The following is a 23301-nucleotide window of genomic DNA, read 5'->3' as shown; positions in this document are numbered from 1 at the left end:
GCTGGTTTCCATGTTGTGTAATTCTACAACTTCTTACAACCGTTCATTGTTCCGCAACTACACACATGTTGCCTGACCTGCTGACTTGTTTTGGATTTCTAGCAGTCTCCAATCACTGTTACAATAGAGGTGATTGTATATGAGAGACAGTGTGTGCACAGCAAGATTCCACAATGCATAGTCTGATAACGGCTACATTAGTGTGACCTGGATTGTGGGGACACCTTCCCTGCTCTGTGTTATGCAATGCCGTAGGATCTTGTGCATCTGCTCAGAGAGGGGCAAGTGGCTCGTCTGGGAGACCAGTTAAACCAGGGCAGGATTTACACCGTAAACGGTAGAGCCCCAGAGGGTGTTGTAGAACAGAGAAAGCTAGAGTTACAGGTACATAATTCCCTGAAAGTGGCACAACAGGAAGAGAGGTGGCCAACTTCCTGACTGACTCTTGGCTTCATCAGTCAGAGTGCTGAGAATTGAGAGCTCATGATACAACTCCTGCTGCTGTCTGTAAGGATTTTGTACATTCTCCCTCTCCCCACCCCGTGATTGTGTGGGCTTCCTTTCCTCCAGGTGCTCCTGGATGCTCCAGTCCAAAGATGCGCCAGTTGATAGGTTAATTGGTCATTGTAAATTGTCCTGTGATTGGTCCAGGATTAAATTGGAGGTTGTTGGGCAGTGTGACTCAAGGGTCCGGAAGGACCTACTCCAAGTTGTTCCTCAATAAATAAATAAATAAGCTGTACAAGTCATTAGTGAGACCATACCTTAAGTATTATATGCAGGAAGGATATCATTAAACTTGAGAAGATCAGAACAGATTCACACGTCTGTTACTGGGACTGGAGAGCTTGAATTATAAGGAAAAACAGGGACTGGTTTCCAGGAGTGAAGGAGGCTGGGTGGAGGGGGGGGGGGGGGTGACCTTGTAGAGGTTTATAAAATCATAAGGGACCTAGATAAGATTAATGGTTGCAGTCTTTTTATCCACAGGAGGGGAGTCAAAAACTAGAGGGCACTGGTTTTTACACAGATGGTGGAGGGTATGTGGAATGAGCTGGCAGAGGAAGTGGTTGAGGCAGGTACAATTACAGTGTCTTAAAAACATTTGACCAGGTACATGGATAGGAAAGGTTTTGAGGAAAGTGGGCCAAGCACAGGCAAATTAGACTAGTTCAGGTAGGCACCTTGGTCAGGACGGATGAGTTGAACCAAAGGGTCTGATTGTGTGCTTGTATAACACACTCACTCCCTCAGCAGCAGGGAAGGTCATTGTCCTCCAACCCGCCTAAGGATGGTTATATCACTAACCGAGATTAATGTCAGTCACTTTTACCATCCACACATTCGAAAGTGTGTCTGCATTCACATCTCCAGTATCCCCCATTGTATACACTATTTAACAGAAACCTTGCACCATCTATTTTGAGTCAAACTTCCTCCAAAACATCAGACGTGCAATTCTTCTGAAGTACATGTGGGTGCACAACTTGTTCCTGCAGCCACCATGATGTTTATCAGGTATCTGTTGAAGCAGAATAATCATAGGTTCCAAATTCATGCAATATTTTAATTAATTAAATGTGAGTCATGGACTTATAGAAAACTACAACTTAGAAACATGCCCTGTTGCCCATCTAGACCATGCTGACCCATTTAAACTGCCTTCCCATTGACCTGCACCCAAACTATAGACCCCAGGTTGGGAACCCCTGCCTTAAACATTTCACCTTTCACCCCTAACCCATGACCTCTAGTTGTAGTCTCACCCAATGTCTGTGGAAAAGGTTTGCTTGCATTTATCCTATCTATACCCCTCATAATTTTGTATACCACTATCAAATCCCCCCTCAGCCCTCTATGTTCTAGGGAATAAAGTTCTAACTTATTCAATCTTTCCTGATAACTCAGGTCCTTCAGTTCAGCAATCGGCGACATTGATGTAAAATCCCTCTGTACTCCTTCAACCTTATTTACATATTTCCCGCAGGTAGATGACCAAAACTACACACAATACTCCAAATTTGGCCTCAACTTCAACATAATATCCCATCTGCCGTATTCAGTACTTTAATATATGGAGCAAAATGCCAAAAGCATTCTTTACGACCCTATCTACCTGTGATGCCATTGAAAATGAATAAAGGGCCTGTATTTCCAGATGCCTTTGTTCTATTGCACTCCTCAGTGCCGTACTGTTGATTGTGTAAGAACTACCCTAGTTGGTCCTCCCAAAGTGCAACACCTCACACTAGTCTGCGTTAAATTTCATCTACCATTTTTTAGTCCAATTTTACAGATGGTCCAGATCCTGTTGAATGCTTTGATAGTCTTCCTCACTGTCCAATACAACCCCAGTCTTGGTGTCATCTGAAAATTTGCTGATCCAGTTCACCGCATTATCAACCAGATCATGGATATAGATGACAAACAACATCAAACCCAGCACCAATCTTTGTGGCACTCCACTACTCACAGGCCTCCAATCAGAGAGGAAACTATCTACTTCCACTCTCTGGTTTCTCCCATAAAGTCACTGTTCAATCCAATTTATTACCTCATCTTCAATGCCAAGCAACTAAATCTTCTTGACCAGCCTCCCATGGAGATTGTCAAATGCCTTGCTAAAGTCAAAGATAATCCACTGCCTTGCCTTCATCAACTATCCTGATAACTTCCTCAAAATACTATGAGGTTGGTTAAACATGACCTGCCACACAAGAAGCTATGCTGACTATCCCTAATAAGTCCCCGTCTATCTGAATGCTCATATATCCAGTCCCTTCGAGTACCTTCCAATAGCTTTCCCACTACTGATGTCAGGCTCACCAACCTATAATTCCTGGTTTATTCTTCCAGCCTTGTTTAAACAGCTAAACAACATTAGCCATCTTCCATTCATCCAGTACCTAACCTGTCATTAAGGATGATTTAAATATCCCTGCAATTTCTGCACTAGCCTCCTACAGAGTCCAAGGGAACACCTTATCAGGCTCTGGGGATTTTCCTCAAGACAGCTAACACCTCCTCCTCTGTAATCTGTATAAGGTCCATGATCTTGTGCTGCTTTATCTTACTTCTATAGGCTCTTCATGTCTGTCTTCTGAGTAATTACAGATGCAAAAGGTACATTTAATTTCTCCCCCATCACATGGCTTGCCTTTCTGATCCTCCAGAGGACCAATTTTGTCCCTTGCAATCCTTTCACTCTTAACATATCTGTAGAATCCCTTAGGGTTCTCCTTCACCTTGTCTGCTAGAGCAACCTCATGCTTTCTTTTAGCCTTCCTGATTTCTTTCTGAAGTGTTCTCTTGCATTTTTATACTCAGTAAGTATCTCATTTGTTCTTACCTTCCTCTACCTGCTATGCACCTCCTTTTTTCTGAACAAGAGCCTCAATATCTCTCAAAAAACGAAGTTCACTGAACCTGTTATCCTTGGTTTTATTCTGACAGGCACATGTAATCCTTGTACTCTCAAACTTTCACTTTTGAAGGTCTTCTAATTCCAAGTGCACCTTCGCCAGAAAAAGCCTGCCCAATCCACACTTACTAGATCCTTTCTAATACCATCAAAATTGGCCTTTCTCCAATTTAGAATCTCTACCCAAGGACTAGACCTACCGTTTTCCATAATTACCTTGAAATTAATGGCATTATGATCACTAGATGCAAACTGTTCACCTACACAAACTTCTGTGACCTGCCCTGTCTCATTCCCTAATAGGAGATCAAGTATTGCACACTCTCTCTTTGGGATTTCAATGTACTGATTAAGGAAGCTTTCCTGAACACATTTGACAAACTCTTTCCCATCTAGTCCTTTTACAGTATGGAATCCTAGTCAATATGTGGAAAGTTCAAATCACCTACTGTCTAATCACCTATTTTTTTTACTGATTGGGGAAAAGCGACTAGACTGCGCAGGCACATGACGTAGCGCGCCAAAGGTTTAAAAGAAAGACTGCCATATACAGCGGCCATCATTGGAGTGGACCGAGTCAGAGTGAGACGGCTTTGGCTCAACAGGCTTTGGCATGAACAGGCAGATGCAAGGGTAGGTTTCGGTAAGTTTTGCTTTGTTTTATTTAGAGTAGAGAGAATGCCAGGCAGGATGTTGGAATGCTCCTCATGCAGGATGTGGGAAGTCAGGGAGACCTCCGGTGTTCCTGACAACGACACCTGCAAGAAGTGCATCCAGCTGCAGCTCTTAACAAACTGTGTTAGGGAACTGCAGCAGGAGCTGGATGACCTCCGGATCATTCGGGAGAATGGGGAGTTTATAGATAGTAGTTTCAGAGAGGTAGTTACACCAAAGGAGCAGCACACAGGTAATTGGGTTACTGTCAGACGAGGGAAGGGGAAAGGGCAGGCAGAGCAGGGCTCCCCTGTGGCCATTCCCCTCATCAAGTATACCGATTTGGATACTGTTGGGGGGGGGGGGGGGAATGACCTACCTGGGACAAGCTGCTGAAGCCGGATCTCTGGCACTGAGTCTGGTTTTGCAGTGCGGGGTGGGGGGGGGGGGTGCGCGGAAGAAGAGGAGAGTGGTAGTGATAGGGGACTCAATAGTTAGAGGCTCTGTGGTCGCGACAGAGACTCCCGGATGGTTTGTTGCCTCCCGGGTGTCAGGGTCAGGGATGTCTCTGATCGCGTGCACAGCATTCTGAAATGGGAGGGTGAGCAGCCAGATTTCATGGTACACATCGGTACCAATGACGTGGGAAGAAAGAGTGAGGAGGTCCTGAAGAGTGAGTATAGAGAGCTTGGTAGGAAGTGAAAAAGCAGGACCTCGAGGGTGGTAATGTCAAGATTGTTACCTGTGCCACGTGCCAGTGAGGGTAAGAATAGGATGCTCTGGAGGATGAACTTGTGGCTGAGGAACTGGGGCACGGGGCAGGGTTTCAGATTTCAGGATCATTGGGACCTCTTCTGGGTCAGGTGGGAACTGTACAAGAGAGATGGGTTACACCTGAACTACAGGGGGACCAATATCCTTGCAGGGAGGTTTGTTAGTACTATTGGCAAGGGTTTACACTAGATTTGCAGGGGGTTGGGAACCAGAGTGCCAGAGTAGATAGTGGAGTGGGGCTGAAAATAAATGATGTTAAAGTTTCATGCAAAGTCACAAATAGTAGGGTTGTGTGTGGTGGTAATAATCTTCTGAGGTGTGTCTATTTCAATGTGAGGAGTATTGTGGGGAAGGTTGACAAACTGAGGGTGTGGATTGACACGTGGAATTATAACATTGTAGCCATTAGTGAAACTTGGCTACAGGAGGGGCAGGACTGGCAGCTTAATGTTCCAGGGTTCCGATGTTTCAGACGTGATAGAGGCAGAGTGATGAAGGATGGGATGGTGGCATTGCTAGTCAGGGAAAATGTTACAGCAGTGCTCAGGCAGCACAGATTAGAGGGCTTGTCTACCGAGGCTATATGGGTGGAGCTGAGAAACAGGAAAGGTATGACCACATTAATCGGGTTGTATTATAGACCATCCAATAGTCATCGAGAATTGGAGGAGCAAATCTGCAGAGAGATAGCAGACAACTGCAGGAAACATAAAGTTGTGATAGTAGGGGATTTTAATTTTCCACGTATTGATTGGGACTCCCATACTGTTAAAGGTCTAGATGGGTTAGAGTTTGTAAAATGTGTCCAGGAAAGTTTTCTAAATCAATATATAGAGGTACTGACGAGAGAGGATGCAATATTAGATCTCCTATTAGGAAATGAGTTAGGACAGGTGACGGAAGTGTGTGTAGAGGAACACTTTGGTTCCAGTGATCATAACACCATTAATTTCAACTTGATCATGGATAAAGACAGATCTGGTCCTTGGGTTGATGTTCTGAACTGGAAAAAGGCCAAATTTGAAGAAATGAGAAAGGATCTAAGAAGCGTGGATTGGGACAGGTTGTTCTCTGGCAAGGATGTTGTTGGTAGGTGGGAGGCCTTCAAAGGAGAAATTTTGAGAGTGCAGAATTTGTATGATCCTGTCAGGATTGAAGGCAAAGTGAATAAGGATAAGGAACCTTGGTTCTCGAGGGATATTGGAACCCTGATAAAGACGGAGAGAAAGATGTATGACGTATAGGAAACAGAGAGCAAATAAGGACTTGAGGAGTATAAAAAGTGCAAAAAATACTTAAGAAAGATAAATTAAGTAGATAAATCCCCAGGACCTGACAGGGTATTCCCTTGGACCTTGAAGAAGACTAGTGTTGAAATTGCAGGGGCCCTGGCAGATATTTTTAAGATGTCAGTATCCACGGGTGAGGTGCCGGAGGATTGGAGGATAACTCATGTTGTTCCGTTGTTTAAAAAAGGCTCTGAAAGTAATCCAGGAAATTATAGGCTGTTAAATTTGATGTTGGTAGTAGGTAAATTATTGGAAGGAGTACAAAGTGATAGGATCTACAAGTATTTAGATAGACAGGAACTTATTAGGGAGAGTCAACATGGCTTTGTGCATGGTAGGTCATGTTTAACAAATCTATTAGAGTTTTTTGAGGAGGTTACAAGGAAAGTGAATGTTGTCTACATGTTTCAGTTAGCCCTTTGACAAGGTCCCGCATGGGAGGTTAGTTAGGAAGATTCAGTCGCTAGGTAAACATGGTGAGGTAGTAAATTGGATTAGACATTGGCTCAATGGGAGAAGTCAGAGAGTGGTAGTGGAGGATTGCTTCTCTGAGTGGAAGCCTGTGACTAGTGGTGTACCACAGGGATCAGTGCTGGGTCCATGTAACTATGAAAATGGACAAGGGAGAGCCAGAAAGCCTTTGATAAAGTCCCACATAGGAGATTAGTGGGCAAAATTAGGACACATGGTATTGGGGGCAGAGTACTGACATGGATTGAAAATTGGCTGGCTGACAGGAAACAAAGAGTAGCGATTAACGGGTCCCTTTCGGAATGGCAGGCTGTGACCAGTGGGGTACCGCAAGGTTTGGTGCTGGGACTGCAGCTGTTTACAATATACATTAATGATTTAGATGAAGGGATTAAAAGTAACATAAGCAAATTTGCCGATGACACAAAGCTGGGTGGCAGCGTGAAATGTCAGGAGGATGTTATGAGAATGCAGGGTGACTTGGACAGGTTGGGTGAGTGGGCAAATGTATAGAGGGATGAGAGGGGATCTGATTGAAACATATAAGATTATTAAGGGATTGGACACACTGGAGGCAGGAAGCATGTTCCCGCTGATGGGTGAGTCCAGAACTGGAGGCCACAGTTTAAGAATAAGGGGTAGGCCATTTAGAACAGAGATGCAGAAAAACTTTCTCACCCAGAGAGTGGTGGATATGTGGAATGCTCTGCCCCAGAAGGCAGTGGAGGCCAAGTCTCTGGGTGCTTTCAAGAGAGAGTTAGATAGAGCTCTTATAGATAGCGGGGTCAAGGGATATGGGGAGAGGGCAGGAACGGGGTACTGATTGTATATGATCAGCCATGATCACAGTGAATGACAGTGCTGGCTAGAAGGGCCGAATGGCCTACTCCTGTACCTACTGTCTATTGTCTATTGTCCATTGTCCATTGTTATTTGTCATCTATATCAATGATCTGGATGATAGTGTGGTAAATTGGATCAGCAAATTTGCTGATGATACAAAGAGTGGAGGTGTAGTGGACAGTGAGGAAGGTTTTCAAAGCTTGCAGAGGGATTTGGACGAGCTGGAAAAATGGGCTGAAAAATGGCAGATGGAGTTTAATACAGACAAGTGTAAAGTATTGCACGTTGGAAGGAAAAACCAAGGTAGAACATACCAGGTAAATGGTAGGACACAGAGGAGTGCAGCAGAGCAGAGGGATCTAGGAATACAGATACAAAATACCCTAAAAGTGGCGTCACAGGTAGATAGGTTAGCAAAGAGAGCTTTTGGTACATTGGCCTTTATAAATCAAAGTATTGAGTATAAGAGTTGGAATGTTATGGTGAGTTTGTATAAGGCATTGGTGAGGCCGAATTTGGAGTATTGTGTGCAGTTTTGGTCACCGAATTACAGAAAGGATATTAATAAGGTTGAAAGAGTGCAGAGAAGGTTTACAAGGATGTTGCCGGGACTTGAGAAACTAAGTTACAGAGAAAGGTTGAATAGGTTAGGTTGAATAGGTTATTCCCTGGAGCGTAGAAGAATGAGGGGAGATTTGATAGAGGTATATCAAATTATGATGGGTATAGAGTGAATACAAGCAGGCTTTTTCCACTGAGGCTAGGGGAGAAAAAAGCCAGAGGTCATGGGTTAAGGGTGAAAGGGGAACAGCTTAAAGGGAACATTAGGGGTGGGCTTCTTCACACAGAAAGTGGTGGGAGTGTGAAATGAGCTGCCAGATGAAGTGGTAAATGTGGGCTCACTTTTAACATTTAAGAAAAACTTGGACAGGTACATGGATGAGAGGTGTATGGAGGGATATGGTCCAGGTGCAGGTCAGTGGGACTAGGCAGAAAAATAGTTTGGCACAGCCAAGAAGGGCCAAAAGGCCTATTTCTGTGCTGTAATGTTCTATGGTTCTATGGTTCTACTGTCATAACCTTATGATTTTGTAATAGTTGGTGATCTCTCTACAAGTTTGTTTCTCTAAATCCCTAGGACTGTTAGGTGGTCAAAAATGTAACCCCATTAAAGTGGTCACACATTTCCTAGTCCTCATACCCATAAAGCCTCACTAGTCGAGTACTCCAGTCTGTCCTGACTGAGCACTGCCAAGACGTTTTCCCCGACTAGTAACTCTATCCCTCCCCCTTTAATCCTTCCTGTTCTGTCTCATCAAAAACAACTGAACACCGAAATATTGAGCTGCCAGGTGCAGGAGTCTTGGGTGCTGGTCAACATTTGATTAGTGTGGTTTGTGGATTGGACTCATTTTTAGAGGAGTGCAGTTCATGTCATGTTTTCTTTCTGAATTCCAGTTACTCCTTTTTTATTGTAATTTTGTGGGATGTTGATCAGGGCATTCTGGATCTGCAGCTTGCAGTCAACAAAAGGAGACAGCGCTAAATTGAACTGAACTGAATTAACTGAGCATTCCTAGACTGCTACCAGGATGTGCAGTTATGTTTATATTATGTTTAATAATCTGTGTGTTATTTTCTCTCTTTTTTAGCATTTGCACGATTTGTTCTTTGTGTGTGTGTGTGTGTGTGTGTGTGTGTGTGTGTGTGTGTGTGTGTGTGTGTGTGTGTGTGTGTGTGTGTGTGTGTGTGTGTGTGTGTGTGTGTGTGTGTGTGTGTGTGTGTGTGTGTGTGTGTGTGTGCGCGCGTGTTGGGTGTTTGATGTTTTCTTTGAATGGATTCCGTGCTGGCTGTCTGCGGGACGACAGTTTTCAGGGTTGTATTCTGCACACATACTTCGATAATAAATGTACTTTGAATCTTTCAATCTTTGGCCCATGCCTGAGCTCATCTGCCTTTGCTGCAATACTTCTTGCATTGAAATATGCACAATTCAGAGCATTAGTCACACCATGCTCAATCTTTTGATTCCTGACTCTGTCTGAGGTCTGAACAACATCTGTCTGCACAACCTCTGGTCTGGCGCTCTGGTTCACATCCCCCTGCAACTCTGGTTTAACCCCTCATCTTCCAGGCAGGACTAGCAAACCTTCCTGCTTGGATATTAGTTTAGGTGCAAATCGTCCCTTCTGTACAAGTCCCGTGGAAGCAAGGATTCCAAACTGGGGTTCACAGACCCCTCATTAATGGTAAGGGTCCATGGCATAACAAAAGGCTGGGAACCCTTGCCTGGAAGAGAGCCCAATGATCCAAAAATATGAAGACCTCTCTTCTTCACCAACTCTTTATCCACATGTTAAACTGTATGACCTTCCTATTTTTGGTCGCACTAACAATCCTAAAATCATAATCCTAGAGGTCCTGCCTTTTAACTTAGCACCTAACTCCCTGAACCTACTTTGCAGGATCTCGTCACTCTTCCTACCTAAGTCATTGGTAGCTACATGGGCCATGACCTCTGGCTCACCTTCCCAATCATGAATACTGAGGACTCAATCTGAGACGTCCTGGACCTTGGCACCTTGGCAACATACCATCAAGAAATCTCATTCTCATCCACAGAACCTTCTTTTTGTTCCCCTAACTAACAAATCCCCTAACACCAAGGTTAGCCTCTTCTCCCCCACCCCCTACTTCCCTTCTGAATCACAGAGCCAACCTCAGTGCCAGAGACCTGATCAATGTGACTTTCCTCTGCTAGGCCATTCTGCCCCCCCCCCCCCAACAGTATCCAAAGTTGAGGGGTATGGCTACAATAGTACTCTGCACTGGCTGTTTAAACCCTTTTCCCTTCCTGACTATTACCCAATTTCCTGCACTCTGTACCATGGATGTAGCTACCTCTCTATATGTCCTATCTATCACCCCCTCAGCCTCCTGAATTATCCAGAGATTATCCAATTCCAGCTCCAACTCCTTAATGCAGAATGTCAGAAGCTGCAGCTGGATGCACTTCTTGCAGGTGAAGTATAATGGGAAAATTATTTCCATTATATTTCAAAATCTTGGCTGCAGTAGCCAATCAATAACGGTAGCATACAGAACGTCATTTCATCCTTGATGGGTCACTTTTCAATGTCACAGGTTCATCCCCCTGCTCTGCATGTCAAACTGTGTCTACAAAGGAATCATTGCTTCACTCTTTTGGCCATTGGCACATTCCACGTTTGGAAAAATACTGCGATCGTAAATCAGGAGTAATTCTGAGTTTTGTGGAAAAATACCTGAGCCAAAAGCCTCTTATGTTGCTCATTATCATCACAGACTTATCAAAGTTTGATAAGAACCCTAGCTTTAGAAGGAAGGAACAACTCCCCCTGCCTCATACACTCCGTACATTACAGCTGTTTATGCAAAGACTGTGCACATCAATACTGCAGACACGCCAGATACTCTGCTGTTACTATTATTGGTTAGAGAGCCAAGAAAACTTTCTGTACTTTTTTGAAATACCCCATCAATATTCAACAGCCCTTTAGGTTTGTCATTCTTCCTGAAAGAGCACAGCTACTTCCTATCAAATGCCAAGCATCACTTTAAGTCTGTAGCTTGAGACCACTGAGTCTCCGTGGTATCAGTGTGGAACCATCTCCCTTACAAAAGATGACGGTGTCAGCCTTTCCCTATCATTCCAACTCAATGTCTCTGCACTTTGGCATTTAATTCACAATTTTAATGGGAGTGCTATTTGTTAATCAGCAGTGGAAAACTCTTCTAATCTTTTGAATTTAGTGGATAAGCACAATAAAAAGGTCAATGATAATTGATAAGACTGTACACTATTTCAAGAAACAGTTGCAGTGATTAGTTTATTCCATGTATCAGACAGGCTCAGTTACACTCTACAAAGAAAACATTTAGCCCCAGCATTCAATCAAATGTCATCGTGTTTATCTCTCCCATGTAATACAATCACTTGTCAAATTAAAGTTGAAATAAAAGTCAGCATCTTACCACACAGATAACATTAAGGCCCTCCATTGGTCGGGGTCCACCATCATTGCTGCGGCCTAGCTATCTGCGTTCAGTCGATATGCAAGCTACCGCAGTACAATATGGAAACCAACCGGTTTCCAATACAGCAGGCTCCCCCTCACCATGCAGCTGGTGAATCCAAAGGAACAGCAGAGATTGATACAGTTTTGCACCAGCATTGTCACAGGAGTCGCCAGTCAGCATTGAAGTCAACGTAGAGCTGCCTTGCGGACTCCAGCTCTGGATTTTTCCTCAGGGTTTACTTCCGAAGCCTTCCCCATGAGTGGATATAACTGTAAGGCAATGGAAGTTTGAGATTAGAGTTTCCCTTCTCCTAAATGAGCTGCCAACCGCAGCTGACGAATCCCATCTGCCCAAAGTGATCTGTTTTAAGATGGGAGTAACCCACCTTTGCCCCTTATCCTGTCAGTAGAAATGGTTCTGCAGGGCTTAGCAGCCAAGCCACATGTGAAGGCCAAGAGGTTGATTTGGTTGTCAGAGCTATTTTAGACACATGCCACTGGGAGCATTTAATATATAGTGGGAGCTTATCCCAACTACCACCCCCGGCTATGACAACCTTAAGGAACCATCCGGGATACCAAAGTCCCTAATTGTGAGCATAGAACAGTACAGCACGGAAACAGACCCTTCGGGCCACTATGTCTATACCAGCCATGATGCCAGATGAATCTAATCCTATCTGTCTGTACATAGGCCACATCCCCCCATTCGCTACCTGTTCACATGCCTTTCCAAATGCCTTTTAAATGTTGTTATCATATCTGGTTCCAACACCACCTCTGGCAAGGTGCTTTCCAGGCACCTACCACTCTGTGTGTAAAAACAATTGCTTCACACATCTCCTTTTAAACATTCCCCCTCTCACTTTAAAGCTGTGCCCTCTAGTATTTGACAATTCCACCCTAGATTCTGATTACCTACTCTATCTATTCCTCTCTAATTTGGTAAACAGATTGAGTCTCCCCTCAGCCTCCAATACTCCAGAGAGAGCAATCCAAATTTGTCCAACTTCTCCTTATAGTTAGCACTCTGTAACCTTGGCAGCCATCCTGGGCGAACCTCTTCTATACTTTCTCCAAAGCCTCCACATTCTTCCTAAACTGCACTCAGTATTCCAAAGACAGCCTTACCAAAGTTTTATACAGATGCAACAAGACTGCACAGATTTTTATTCAAGACCCTGACCAACGAGAGCAAGCATGCCATACCACCAATTCTACTCATGCAGCCACTTTCAGGGAATTACGGACTTTGGACCCCTAGATTTCTTTGTACATTATAGCTCCTCACGTCCCTGGCCCTATAGCTCCTCTGGACACCCAGATGTCATGTCACTGGAGTGGTCAGATGTCAGTTGTTGCCTCCATAGATCAGAGGCTGATGCAGTATGAAGCTAGTTCTGAGTCTGTTTAGAGGGCACCTCCTGATGGCCCAGACTGACTGGACTCTCCTTCCATAACCTCACTCCACTGCAGTCTCAGGAATGACACCGAACCCCAGGTTCAAGAGCCTCATTTGACACCTGTATCCCTCACCTGACCCTGAAAACCCACCAAATCCCTGATCCCATCCTCATTTATTGCAGACTTCCTCACAGTTCCGCCCATCACTGCCAGCCGACCCTTGCTCCAGCTCTCCTTCTCACGCCTGACTCTTCCCCACCTCATCCCACCCTCCCCCCAATACTGTGAGCTGGGACACCAGTACAGTATTGCCTGTCTTCCATTCATTGTCCTCTTCCTGTGTATTTCTCCTCCACTCCTGAACTTCTCAGTGCTCTGCACACCCAAGGAACAGAGTAACTGCAACCTGGCTGAATACAGTAACTTTTCTGCACACACTAAGCATGGCAGGTGTTCCTGAAGACATTGGTGTGGCTGCATGCACACATCTTGTTCAGGCACTAATCACTGCAAAGCCTACTGCACACAGCAGCTGTGGTAGAACTTGCTGCACATTCTAACTGCGGCAGACCCTGCTTTATGCTGCAGCCAAGGGAGACTTCACTGCGTGCACAAACTGCAGCAGAACTTGCTGCAAGTACTAACTGTGACAGACTTGCTACATGTATTAACGTCTGCACACAGACCTTCCAGCACAAATGAAGTACAGCAGAGCTTACCTCACACATTACTACAGCAAACCATGCTGCGTGCAACAACCATTGCTGCTCATTCTAATACGGCAGATCTTGCTGCGTTCACCAAATGTGGCACAATCTAACTGTAGCCACCCTGCCACATGCTCTACCTGCAGTAGACATCTCTACATACATTACCCATGACAGACCTGAAGTAAAACACTGAACGTTCGAGCTCAGGAGCAGGCACTGTGGCCTCCCACGTCTTTGCCAAAGGCGACGCCTACTTAAGTTGCACATCTGTGCCCATGTGTCTCAATTAACTGCAACTTCCAGCTTGGTTTGAGTGGAATAGGCACATTCCCCCTGTGCCCATGTGGGCTCCTACAGTTTAGAGTCATCGAGGCATAATCATACAGCACAGAAATAGGCCCTTCAGTCCAACAAGTCCATGATTTATGCTAGTCCCATTTGCCTGTGTGTCACCTATACCACTCTAAACCTTTTTTTTCTCCGTGTACTTCTCCAAATATCTTATAAAAGTTCTTAATGGTATCTGCTTCAACCTCTTCCTTTGACTGTTCATTCCATATGCTGACCATTCTCTGTGTGAAAAGTTGCCCTTCGGGTTCATATTAAATCTTAAACCCATGTCCTCGAGTTTTTGATTCTTTCCCTGTAAAAATGTCTGTGCACATTGACCCTGTCTATGCCCTTCATGATTTCCTACACCTCTATAGGGTCTCCGCTCAGCCTCCTACAGTCAGATAAACAAAGTCTGCCCAATCTCTCCCTATAACTCAGGCCTTGGAGTCTTGAGTACAGTACTCTGATTTCCTCCCATATCCCAAGGAGGAGCAGGGTTTGGGGATCAGGAGGGAAAGTAGTGCCGTGTGATATATTCTTAAGTCAGCTTACGGATTCTCCAGCTCCTTTTGCAGCTGGGAGGAGACAGTGTATGGTGTATATATGTGGAATGTGAGAGGTTGCAGCCTCTATTTGAGTATCTGAAGGGACTGCTCCTCAACGTTTGGCTGCACTTCAACCGAATCTTCAGCCACCCAGTGAAGGTGGAAGAGAGAGGAGAGAATGGATATCACACCACTGGAAAACAATGCTGGAGAGATAGTAAAGATTTAAAAAGCAGTGCTTCGTGGTAATTTCTCTGAGTTGAGGAGCGACCAACCAGCAAGAGGCAGTGCGTGAAAAGAGCTACCTTTCAATCAGGTCCACATTCAAGACTGAAAAGGCAGAGCTTCGCGGCAGTTTTCTCTGAGTTGAGGAGGGACCAATCAATGAGAGGGATTCATTAGAAAGGGCCAATAACAATAACTCATGTGCAAGCAGAGCAGCCATTGGTTTGGAGTGTGCCAGTGTTTCAAGTGGCTTTGGCTCATCGAGCTTGGGCAAGGTGAAGTATCTGGTAACAAACAGCAGAAAATCTGCAAAGGCCACTTATCTAAACACAGAGGAAGGAGAGTTCAGTGGGTAGGGGAAGGGTAGTGTAGGTGAAATTGAGGCTGAGTATTTAGAGGCAAGAAGGTGGGTGACCAAATGCACCGCGGAAGTGGGGAACAAAGCAAAGGAAACTGTGCATGAAAGGGAGTTGTGTAAGCACCTGTACAGTGCGCGGAAGGGCAGGGAATGGGGTCACTCCTTAGTTCGTTTAGTGGTCCAGGCCTTCCACATACAACACAGCTCTCAGAACCGTGGCCTAGAAGCTGCATCATCAAGTCTTCAGACATGCCACAGCATGTCACCAGTCACCATACAAAGCCAATCCTGCTTCTGAGGAGAGGATGGGAAGATGGCCAAATCCACAGGTGAGAAGGAGTGTGCAAACACCAACAATAAAGAAGATCGGATTAAAGTTTTGGGATAAGATTTCAGAAAAGGATTAGCATGGATTCCAGGAAGCAACACGGGACAATGACCTTCTAGGAACACAAAGATTGTGGATACAAATCCCTGTCTGGAAAACTCAGCTCACAATAACTGTAGGTAGTCTGAGGGCCGGGGAGGAGGAGAGATTGGGGAAGGGGGAGAGGGGAGAGATGGAGAGAGGGAGAAGGGGTAAGAGGGAAAGGTGGGAAGGAGGAGAGAGGGAAAGAGGGAAAACAGGAGAAGGGAGAAGGACGGGAAGGGAAAGGAAGGGGTAGGGGCAGAAGGAGTGGTAGAGGAAAGGGAGGGGAGAGGGAGAGGTTGAGAGTCAGTGAGATAGACTGTCTTTGAACACAGTGGAGGTCAGAATCTATCTGCCTGTCGGAGGTGAAGAAGGCACAATGGGATGTGGAGTTGCCTCTGGGGTTCTAGCTCTAACCCATGTCAATGAAGATGCCCATTGAGACACTTGTGACCATTCTGATGCACTTAACAGAAGTTATTTAATCTGTCTTGTGACTCCCCATGGTTGAAACAAGTCTTCTGCATTCTCCCAGGTGCACACAGTGCTGAGTGTCCACTCATCATGCCTACACGTTCCACTATTATCTGAGTTCAGTGACTGTCATTCCCACTGTGTACAGTGTTTACCGATCTTTGTCCGCCTGGTCCACATGCACACAGCTCACGATGCACTGTGTTCACTCCTGCCTGAGTGTGACTATTGTCTGCCTCCATTCCATGTGCAAGGCACACATTAAATCCGATGTCTTCCAAACTGCTTGTTCGTGTGTTCATGTTGCAGTGTTGTACCTCGCCACACAAAGCTCTGTCTCTGTCTCTCCCAGCTACATTCTCTCTTATAAAACAGTTGACCCTTGCATCAGTTGGAGTCTCCTGACGTCATGCAAGTAGGTTGACATGAATTGGCAGAGTACCAGACTGAAAGTTTCTGCTCTCTTGTTTTGATAGAACCTGTTCTATTATTTACTCATTGGATTGTTAAACAAATTTGCATTGATAGTTTAAAAAAATGGCTCGTGAGATTTGCCAGCCAGCTTATCTTTTGGTATTCCAATGCAAATGCTTACTGGAATGTACAGTCCCCTCCACCAAACATTAGCACTCAGTCATTGACCCTTGTTCACTTGCTTTCAGCTTCTCCCTCAGAAAAGGTAGCGGTATTAGCATACTGGCCTTCATCATGCAGGGTGCAGATATGTCTCTACCAAAGGAGGTGTAAGGCGGTCTTTTCCTCCGCTAGCCTGCAGGTTACTCTTGGGCAAGGTGTAGCACATGCTTAGCCCCCTTCCCCCCTCCCCTATCAGGGCCATGTGAAGCTATAGGAGCAGGTGGTGGATGGTCGTATGAGCCGCTGGTGCATCTCACAAGTCCTGGTGAGATGACCACTGATGCCAGGCAGACAATTTCTGAAGAGTATTGATAATGGCTAGGGTCACCCATCTTGTAAAGACTCTGCCCAGAAGAAGGCAATGGAAAATCACTTCTGAGGAGAAGTTTGCCAAGAACAATCATGGTCATGGAAAGACCATGATCACCCACGTCATACAACACGGTACAAAAAGAACAAACAGCCTTCATCAGTCAGGGCACTGAGTATAAAAGCTGGGAGGTCATTGTGGAGTTGTTCAGGACACTGGTGGGGCGGCACTTGGAGTAATGCGTTCTGATTTGGTCGCCATGCAATAGGAAAGACGTTATTAAACTGGAAAGGGTACAGAAAAAAAATTAAAAGGATGTTTGCAGTACTTGAGGGAGAGGGAAAGGTTGAATAGGTTGGGACTTTATTCCTTGAATGTAGGAGACTCAGAGGTTATCTTATTGAGGTGTATAAATCATGAGAGGCGTAGATAGGGTGAATGCACTCAATCTGTTTCAAATCAAGAACTAAAGGGCATAGACTTAAGGAGAGAGGGAAAGATTTGTTAGAAACTTGGTAACTTTTTTAAACAAAGGGTGGTACCTATGTGGAATGAGCCATCAGATGGAGAGCTGGAGGTGGATACAAGAGCAATTTTTAAAGGACAGTTGGACAGGTATGTCGATTGGAAAGATTTAGAAAGTTATGTTTGAAATGCTTGGAAATGGGGCATCTTGGTCAGCAATGACCAGATGGGCTGAAGGGCCTGCCTGTGCAGTAAGATTTTATGGCACTATTTGTAGTAGAGCACAAGAGAGCTATGGTAATACTGTGACTGCCCATGTTAACACCTCGCTGAATGGTGACCTAACACCTAACTGAATGGTGCTGCCTGCCTCTCCTCCCCATACGCACTCCTCAGACACACAGGTCCTGCATTACACAGAAACACAAAGAAACAAGAGCGGGAATAGAGATCAACCCATCAAGCCTGCCCATCAATTCAGTGTCATCATGTCCATCTATGCTGCTTTTCCTGTGCCACTTGTCTATAACTCTCAATCTTTTAAATATCAGTCTACTTCCTCTTAAATACCACATCGATCTGACCTCCAGCCAGCCTCTTCATCCTCAGTTCATATTCATCTCAGTTTGAAATGACTTAAATTACCTTCAAGTTCAAGAGTGTTGTTGTCATAGGCATACATACACAGGGTATAATGCTATGAAAGTTGGATTTTACAACAGCAGAACAGTACATTATAAAAATAGCAAACATGAATTGACATCAACATAAACTCACACGCATTTTACACCCTTAGATCCATACAAGACACGTGCAAAATTGAGAGAGAGAGAAGAATATTATAATCCGAGGTAGTGTTCAGGTTTTTCAGGCTGATTCAAAAACCTAACGGCAGTGCGGAAGCAACTGTTGCTGAACTTTGAGGTGTAGGTCATCAAGTTCCTGTACCTCCTGCCTGATGGCAACATGGAGAAGAGGGCACGGCCCAGATGGCGGTGGTCTCTGATGGTGGACGGCGCCTTCCTGAGTCATCACCTCTTGTAGATGTCCTCAACGGTGAGGAGACCTGTCCATCTGATGGAACTGGCTGAGACCACTGCTCTCTATAGCCTCTTACATTCCTGTGCATTGGATTTTCCATACTAGGCTATGATACAACTAGTCAAGGCTTCACATTTTGCTGAGGTTGGTGTTGGATCCACTACTTTTCACGTTATATCCTACTGATCTGGATGATGGAATTGATGGCTTTGTGCCCAGGTTTATGGAGGTGACTGTGTGGCTAGGCATAGATCAAATACCATCTCTAAATTTACTGACGATACAATCACTGTTGATAGAATCTCAGGTGGTGACGGGAGGGTGTACAGGAGCGAGATTTGCAAAGTATTTGAGTGGTGTTGCAGCAACAACCTGGCACTCAACGTCAGTAAAACGAAAGAGCAGATTGTGGACTTCAGGAAGGGTAAGATGAAGGAACACATACCAATCCACATAGAGAGATCAGAAATGGAGAGAGTGAGCAGTTTCAAGTTCCTGGGTGTCAAGATCTCTGAGGATCCAACCTGGTCCCAACATATCGATGTACTTATAAAGAAGGCCAGACAGAGCTATACTTCATTAGGAATTTGAAGAGATTGGGCATGTCAACAAATACATTCAAAAATTTCTATAGATGTACCATGGAGAGCATTCTGACAGGCTGCATTACTGTCTGGTATGGGGGGGGGGGGGGGAGGCTACTGCAGAGGACCAAAAGAAGCTGTAGAAGGTTATAAATCTAGTCAGCTCCATCTTGGGTACTAGCCTACAACGTACCCAGGACATCTTCAGGGAGCAGTGTCTCAGAAAGGTAGCATCCATTATTAAGGACCTCCAGAACCCAAGGCATGTCCTTTTCTCATGGTTACCATCAGGTAGGAGGTACAGAAGCTTGAAGGCACACACTCAGTGATTCAGGAACAGCTTCTTCCCCTCTGCAATGCGATTCCTAAATGGACACGATCTCACTTTTTTTAATATAAAGTATTTAGAAACATAGAAAACCTACAGCACAATAAAGGCCCTTCAGCCCACAAAGCTGTGCCAAACACGTCCTTACCCGAGAAATTACCTAGGGTTGCCCATAGCCCTCTATTTCTCTGAGCTCCATATACTTGTCCAGGATTCTCTTAAAAGACCCTATCATATCTGCCTCCACCACCATTGCCAGCAGCCCATTCCACACACTCACCACTCTCTGCATAAAAAACTTACCCTTGACATCTCCTCTGTACATTAAAACTATGCCCGTTCATGTTAGCCATTCCAGCCCTGGGAAAAAGCCTCTGACTATCCACACAATCAATGACTCTCATCATCTTATATACCGTTTCTGTTTTTTCTTTTTGTTATTTCTGTCTTTTGCACACTTTTTAATCTATTCGATATATGTATACTGTAATTTATTTATTTATTATTATTATTACTACTATTTTTATATTTTTTCTCTTCTAGATTATGTTTTGCATTGAACTGCTGCTGCTAAGTTAACACATTTCACGTCACATGTCGGTGATAATAAACCTGATTCTGAATCTGATACAAAGATGGGGCGGGTAAGTTGAGGAACCCTTTCATTCCTGGGATCATAAACCTCCTGTGGACCCTGTTCAATGCAGCACATTCTTTCTTAAATAAGGAGCACAATACTGCATGTGGTCCGACCAGTGCCTTATAAAGCTTTAGCATTACATCCTTGCTTTTATATTCTAGTCCTCTCAAAATGAATCATTTGCCTTCCTTACCACATATAACTTACTTTACCAAGTGCCACCAACCTCATGTTATGGTCCGGTCCGGAGCCCGCATTCCAGGTCTTGATCCGGTCCGCAGACTCCGGGTCTTGTAGCCGTCCCTCCTTTCGCCCTTGAGCCCGATTAGTCACACCTGTGGATCATCGTGGCTTGTTGGGGCTCAAGCAGGTGCACCTGATGCCCATCGGCTGGCGGTGTATATAGGGGGCTCTGGGACTGAGTGGAGTTGGGGGTTTGCTTTGGAGTTCCCTTTGTTATAGATGAGTTCTTTGAGGAAGTCTGGCAGTCACCCTGGACCTAGTTCCCTTCCTATCCCTTGCCTCTGTTGGGCAAGCCTGGCTGGACTGCTGTTGCCTGGTGGGGGACTCTGCCCCTTTCCATCCCTTGCTGCTGATGGGTTGTGTCCTGCAACCTACCCAGGTGCCCTGTGACCTGCTCAGGCCCCTGTGTTCCTGCCTGGGAGGTCTGGGCCCTGCCCAGGAGTTATGTGGCCTGCCCAGTGAACTCCTAGACCCTGCCTGAACTCTAAGACTCTCCTGGAACCCTAGAATCACCTTGAATGCCATGTCCTTCATGCACACCATGGTCACCACATCATTTAGTTGTTCCTGTCCTGCCCCTAGTACTTCAGTGCCTGTGTCCTGCACTTGGGTCCAGCCTCCTGTCCCCTTATGACACATCATCCTTAATAATGTACTCCAATGTCTTCCCATTCACTGAAGTCAGGCCAACTGCCTTATAATTTCCTTTCTTCTGCCTCCCTCCCTTCTTAAAGAGTAAAGTGACATTTGCAATTTTCCAGTCTTTTGGAACCATTCCAGAATCTAGTGATTCTGGAAAGATCACTATGAATGCCTCCACAATCTCTTCAGCTACCTCTTTTGGAACCCTGAGCTGTTGTTCATATGGTCCAGGTGATTTATATTCCTTCAGACCTTTCAGCATCCCAAGCACTTTCTCCTTTGTAATTGCAAAGATGCTCATTTCTGCCCTGTGGCACTCTCAAATTCTGGCATACTGCTGGTGTCTTCCACAACAAAATACTTACTAAATTTATATGCCATTTCTTTGTTCCCCATTGTTACCTCTCCAGTGTAATTTTCCAGTGGCAATCTCATTTTTCTTTTACTCTTAGTACCCCCTTTTATATTATTGGGTAGTTTACCTTCATATTTCATTTTTTTCTCATGTTTTTCAGTTGCCTTCTGTTGTTTTTTTAAATGTTTCCCCATCCTCTAGCTTTCCATTAATGTTTGTTATATTATGTGCCTTCTCTTTTGGTTTTATGTCTTTGGCTTCCCTTGTAAGTCGCGGTTGTCTTATCCACCCTTTCGAATATTTTTTTTGTGATGATTCTGTGTGTGTCTTCCCAGAAACTTCAGCTATTGCTGTTTTGCCATCATCCTTGCTAGTGTCCCCTTTCAATCAACCTTGTCTAGCTCCATTCTTATGTCTTGTAATTCAACTTTAGTCCTCTTAATACATACATCTGATAATAGTGATATTCCCTCTCAAATGGCAGGGTGATTTCTATCATATTATGACCACTGGCTCCTATGTGCTCCTTTACTTTAAGCTCCCTAATCAAATCTGATACCTTACATAACATCCAATCCAGAATTGCCTTTTCCTTAGTGGGCTGAGTCACAAACTGCTCTATAAAGCCATCTTTTAGGCATTCTACAAATTCCTTCTCTTGGAATCAGAATCAGGCTTAACATCTCCGGCATATGTTGTGAAATTTAATGTTTTGTAGCAGTGGTATGTTGCAGTACGTAATAAAAACACTCTAAACTATGATAAGAGATATATGTATAAATAAAATAAGTAGTGCAAAAAGAGAACATAAAATATTAAAAAATAGTGAGGTATGGTTTTATTGTCCATTCAGAAATCTGATGGCGTAGGGGAAGAATTTGATTTTCTCAATTTACCTGTATAGTGAAATCCCCCACAACTATCATAATATTGCTCTTTTTACAAGTTCCTTTTCTATCTCCAACATTCTGGTTATTGTTTGGAGACCATCAGGATCTTTTTTACCCTTCCTGTTTCTTAACTCTACCCACAAATACCTAAAACAAAAAGAACAAATTCATTGCGGCTGTTTACCCTCATTCATTGACAAGTAAAGGAAAATGTTTTGGACTCTTCTATCACTTGGCAGGCACTCAACAATAACCTGCTCATCAGCTGATTGACAATCAGGTCTGATGAAACATCAACTCTGTTACTGTCCCCATTGATATAGTCTAACTAGTTGAGTCTTTCCAGCATTTTCTTGACTAGGTTTCCAGCATGTATAGTTCGTTTGATTGTCACCTGCCAGGACCACTCCACTCCAGACTTTTTTACTGTCTCAGCCCAGATGCAAACAAAAGAGCTGAGCTCTAAAGAGAAGTGAGAGTGACTCCCCTTGACCCAAACTCCACTTAACAAACAATGGTAAATAAGCCAATGAGAATCAAAGTAAAAATGTTTTCACAGGTTTAATATTAATATTATTGAGAAAATTGTTGTTTTGCAGCACCAGTGCATAGCAATACATAATAATTAAAAAACTATAAATTACTAACAATATATAATTTGTGCACTTGAATTAAATAAGTAGTGAAAAAAGAGAGGGAAAAATAGTGAGGTAGTGTTCATTGCTTCATTGTCCATTCAGAAATCCGATGGCAGAGTGAAGAAGCTTCTGAAACATCGAAAGTGTGCCTTCAGGCTTCTGTATAACACCACGTTCTGCATTCTGTGCTTTTCCCCCCTTTCTGTATTACTCAACATACTTATCAATCTACTGTCCGGATGGTATACAATGAAAGCTTTAGAGTATCTCAGTACATGTGACAATCATAAACAAATTATCAAGGACTAATCCCTCACTCAGTGACTCACTACTCTATCTCAATCTTCCCTCCCTCCCCCTGTAGCTTTCTTTCTATCCCTCTCTCAATCACCCTTCCCCTTCCTTATTCAGCTCACTTCCTCGCTCTGCCTTTTTCCTTTATCTGTTCTCCCTCACCTCCAATCTCTCTCCATCAAGCACCTTTCTTTTCAGAAAACTCTCCTCTCACTCCTTCTCTGCCTCCAAATATTCACTCTTCCTCAATGTTTCCCTCTCTGCCTC

General features: G+C 44.3%; 1 long non-coding RNA gene across 2 annotated transcripts in view; it reads right to left on the bottom strand.

The window, feature by feature from the left end:
- LOC140737312 (uncharacterized) overlaps window positions 1–23301 on the bottom strand; it is a 108935-nt gene that overhangs the window by 56051 nt on the left and 29583 nt on the right. Inside the window, exon 3 of one of the 2 annotated variants that reach the window (XR_012101100.1) lies at window positions 11467–11780. This is a non-coding gene — a long non-coding RNA (uncharacterized lncRNA). Of the gene's footprint in view, window positions 1–11294; window positions 11781–23301 lie in introns of those variants that run through there. The other variant, XR_012101099.1, reaches the window with a different exon arrangement.

The sequence above is a fragment of the Hemitrygon akajei genome, chromosome 12 (genome assembly GCF_048418815.1).
Source record: "Hemitrygon akajei chromosome 12, sHemAka1.3, whole genome shotgun sequence".
NCBI classification, from domain to species: domain Eukaryota; kingdom Metazoa; phylum Chordata; class Chondrichthyes; order Myliobatiformes; family Dasyatidae; genus Hemitrygon; species Hemitrygon akajei.
The sequence above is the reverse complement of the archived record's forward strand: the minus strand, read 5'-3'. Positions and strand labels throughout refer to the sequence as shown.